Here is a 5,020-nt window from a genome sequence, read left to right as displayed (position 1 = left end):
CTTGATGAAGTATGTACACTTGTTCTTGGAGAACAATTTCAATTTGTTCTTTACAAAAGCTCTCAAGGCCTAAGTCCTTATTGCTTTACACTCTTGCTTCTCTATATTGTCACTTGTTGCTTATGTACAAATAAGGGGAAGACTCTTTTATTTATACTTGAGCCTTCTTGGTACTTGTGATTACAATAAATCCAAGTGTATGGCCATTAAGGGCCTTCTAGGGTGCCCAAGCTCCAATAAGGTTAGCTAAGGCCTTTTTAGAGATTTACTGATTTCAGGTGCCCTACTGAGCTCTTGGGTCTAAAAAAGTCCAGGTAATCCCACCGAGTGCCTACATCTAGCGAGTTTCAAAGCCTTTTCCATCTGGATGCCACTCTGCCTATAGCTAGGGTCTTTTAGAGGCTTTTTCATCTAGGCACTATAGTGCCTATCACTATGCCCACACCTAGACCTTTTGGGACTTTTGGTGCTAGTGCACCTGGTTTGCCTCTAGACTTTTTCAGACTTTTTTATGCCCATGTACCTAGCTTACTTTGAGGCTTCTTTAAACCTTTCCATGCCTGCACGCCTGGCCTATCTCTAGGCAATTTCAAGCCTTTTTATGCTTAACTACCCATGCCATATCTTGAGGCTTTCTAGAACCTTCCAACGAGCAATCCTTATCCTTAGCACTATGTAACTCACCTTGAGTGTACTCTCGCACTCTGACCTTAGCCTTGGCTTGCACACTTAGGTAAAGTATGTACCTTTAAAACTTTAGTCATGATCTTTCCTAGTGTTTTGCCTGTACCATCTTGAGCAAATCTCATCAGTAACCCTTTTAGTCTAAGACTTGCTTGTAGTTTGTGACACATGCACGGGCTTGGCCAGGCTAAGGTATTTTTATGATCGATAGAAAGGGACCATGAGGCTAACAAACACTTGAGAGATTTGGCTTAACCAAGCCCATGATTACAGCTTCTTTTTACACCAACTTAAGGAGCCATTGCTCGATTCAAGGACTTTGTATAGAATTTAGGGTAACATTAACCATAGGCACAGGCTTAAGCCTGACATAGCTGAGCCCATTTTTCATATGCACGCTAATTGATCGAGGCCATGGGCACTTTCAGGTCACTAAAGCAATCAGTCATCAGATACACGGCCAAAAGGATGCATGGCCTAGATTTTACTCAGAGATGTTGTCGTGGATGTATACAATGATAAGCCCATCACACACATCTACTCCCCCAATGAAGGGAGAAAGGGGCTTAGATAACCACCCCTTAAGGAGCATGATAGATTTTATAAATATGTTAGCAGTAGACATTCAAGTGTTTAAAATGAAGACATTTTTTTCAAATAGGCATATCTTGCACCAAAGATTTGTGGTACTAATAGTGGTTGAGGCATGTGCGGACACCAAAGCCTAGCATGTGCTGATAGTGTTTGAGGCAAGTGCTCGTAGCAAGGGCCAGCATGCGTTGATAGTGTTCGAGGTAACTACCCATATTAAAGCCATTTTCTGTCAATGTTAATTGAGGCATGTACCTACACTAGGTCCAAATTAAGCTAATGCTAATCAAGGCATTTGCCCACCCTAAAGGCCAACATATGTCGATGGTGGTTAAGGCAAGTGCCTATACCAATTGCCAGCTTGTGTCGATGGTGGTTGACGCAAGTGCCTGTACCAAAGGTCAGCTTGTGTCGATAATGGTTGAGGCATATGCCTACACCATGCACCAGCATGTACTAGTAATGGTTGAGGCCTTGGTCGAAGTTGGATTCTAGGTATGGTGCATATGCTGGGCTTGAGCATATGTTGGTGCCACATTTTTTTGCTTAAGGCACCATTATTGGATCATCATTAGAGAACCTGACCGACGACATTGGAGGTTCTTACGATTGAGGGTGAAGAGTCAGGGGTTTGCACATATGATGTGTAATGGGTGCTAGCCCTTGGTCTTTATATTGGTCTTTTATCCCCCAAGGAACCTTAATAACTCATACCCCTTTAAAAAGCATAAGAGTTTTTCTAGGTTTACAGCTAGTAGCCACTTAAGTGTCTAAAATAGAGACCTTTTTTTCAAATGACCACAAAATCTTCTACACTTTGATTTTTTAGTTAAAATTTTTTGTGGATGCTAACAAAAATATAAAGATCAGGTATGCCAATTTTGGGGCCAAAACTCCTTCTTTAAAAATTTTAAAAAACCCAAACTAAAATAATTTTAAAAATCATGAAAAGTAGAAAATGAGTCATATTGCCATGAAACTTCATATGAAAGTTTAGAGGACCATTATATGAATTTACAAGCTATAAAAATAGCATTGGCACAGTAAAAATATGAAGATATGCCTAAGCCCACCTACTGCCTAATCATGGTACATGGCCCGGGTCTAAGATACCTATGCATGGTGTGTAACCCAGCATGTGCCGATGGTGTTTGAAGGAACTACCTACACCAGGGGCTAGCATGTGTTGATGATGGTTAAAGCATTCGAGATAAAGGGTGAACAAGTCCTGATGGTGTTCGAGGCATATGCATGTGTCACCATCCGTAAACTGGTCTAAGCCCAAGGGTTCTCTCTGAGTCAAAGGTAATTCCTATTTTAATGAGAAATGGTCTAACAGTAAGGGACTAGGCCTTAAAACAAGGTCTAATAATAAGGGGACTAGGCTTTAAGACTTACTAGAGGCCTAGGTCATGTGGAACTAACATAGAATAGTAGTATGCACAGTAATCAAGACTCCAAAAGCTTAGCCAGGTGTTTAAGTTTGGTAAAATTAAGCCAAACCTAAGTGCTAGTGCTGATGAGTGATACATGGGCATACAGTCAAATCCAGGCAAAGGCACTAATGATCGAGGTGTGGGCACACATCAGACTCAATTATGGGTATGCTTGAACATTGTCTTAGAAGGATCAGATTTGGAGACTTTTGTAGTATCATAGCACAATCTTTGACAAACTAAAATTATGTTGAGCACTTGAGTTTTGTAAGTTGACTTAGACACATGAAGTCAATTCCTTGTCTAGAGCCACATAGAGTTTGGCTTAAGAATAGAGCCTATGACATATGCACCGAGCGTCATTTTGTGCCAATGATGCTTGATGGGCAGACAAGTGATTAAGAAGAATAAAAGAGTGGTAGAAGGGTCACGATACATATGCCGTACCAAATGCCAGCATCTGATAATGGTGTTTCAAGTAATAACTTGCACTAAGGGCTAGTATATGTAGATGATGGTCAATGTATATGCCAAAACCAAGTGCCAACATGTCTTGATAGTGGTCGAGGTAAGTGCATGTGTTGAGGGTCATTAGGTGATAATGGTGTTCGAGGTATGTGCATATGTCATAATCTATAAGCTGGTACAAGCCTAGAGGTTTTTTTTAAGTCGAAAAGTAATTTTAGTTCTAATGAGACAGGGTCGACAGCCAAAGAGTCCAGACTTTGAGGTGTACTAGAGGCTTAGGCCATGGGAAACTAGCCCAAAATAGTACTACACGCAATGATCAAGACTTCAGAGGCTCAAGCATGATGTTTAAGTTCAATAGAATTGAGCCAAACCCAAGTGTAGGTATAGTGAGCAATTATATGAATTTACAAACCATAAAAATGGCATTGGCTTGGTAGAAAGATGAAAATGTGCCTGAACCTACCTACTACTTAGTCATAGTGCACATAGTGCATAGCCTAGGCCTAGAACACCTATGTGTGGTACGTGGCCTAGCATATGCTGATGGTGTTTAAGGGAATTACTTGCACAAAAGGCCAATATATGCTGATGGTGGCCGAAGCATCTACTGAGACCAAAGGGTAATATGTTTTGATGGTGGTTAAGGCATGTGCATATGTCATGGTCTACAAGTTGGTCTAGACCTAGGGTTTCTTTTTGAGTTGAAGAGCAGTTTCATTTCTAGCATGACAGGATCTGACAACCAAAGGGACTAAGCCTTGAGGCATACTAAAAGCTTAAGTTGTAAAAAACTAGCCTAGAACAATGGTATAGGTTGTGATGAAGACTCTAGGGCTCAAGCATGGTGTTCACAAAACGCCATCTTTTGCCTCCTTCACCCGAAGCCCAATGGGCGAGGGATTGAAGGGGGTGACGATGCATGACACCTAAGTAGGCTTGCCTTTGGCCTAATGACTAGGGTTATATAGAGTTTAGCTTAAGACCAAAGTCTGTGACACATGCACCAAACAACATTCGGTGTCGATGACATTTAAGGGGTAGATAAGTACTTTCAAAAAGATAGAAATATGGTGGGAAAGTCATGGTACACATGTGACACCAAGTGCTAGCATTTATTAATGGTGTCTGAGGCAATAACCCATAGCAAAGGCCAGTTTGTACTTATAGTGGTCAACATTTGTGTCAAGACCAAGGGCTAATATGTCTCAATGGTGGTCAAAGCATGTGCATGTGTCACAATTTATGCGTAAGTCCTAAGCCAAGTGGGTAAAAAAATACAGCTTGTTTGAGTTAGTATTAGTGAAAGATTGGGAATGATCAAGACCAAGGCCTTAAAGGCATATATGAGGCCCAAGTGTGTGGACCAGAGCCTAGGCTAAGGTGTGAAAGCATGGTAAAGTGAGCAACCTAGTGTCGAGAATAGAGACTGTTTGTTAGAAAAATCTATAATGCCCTAAAAGAATGGCATAGGAAAACAGGCATAAAAGGCTCTAAATTACCCTTGAGATAGGCTAGGTATGTGAGCGTAAAAGAGTCGAGAGAAATGGAGACAATAGCTAGGTGTGCGAGCACTGAAGGTTTTAGAAGGGCTTGATGTGGTAACAATAACGGGTACCAAAACGCCTAAACAAGAAAGGTTCTGAAAGGCTCTAGTTGTCAGTAAAGTAATGACTAGACGAGAAAGGTTTTGGAACCTACTATGTTAAGGCACTCAACAAGAGTGCTTGAACTCTTCCAAACTCGAGGCTCAATAGGGAGCCTAAAACTAGCTAGATTTTATAAAGGCCCTAACTAACCTAGAAAGTGTATAGGGATAATGGAATGGTCTAAAAGGCCTA

The sequence above is a fragment of the Durio zibethinus genome, chromosome 17 (assembly GCF_047325235.1).
Source record: "Durio zibethinus cultivar Kanyao isolate XHJ-2024 chromosome 17, ASM4732523v1, whole genome shotgun sequence".
Lineage (NCBI taxonomy): Eukaryota > Viridiplantae > Streptophyta > Magnoliopsida > Malvales > Malvaceae > Durio > Durio zibethinus.
Note: the sequence above shows the minus strand (reverse complement) of the source record.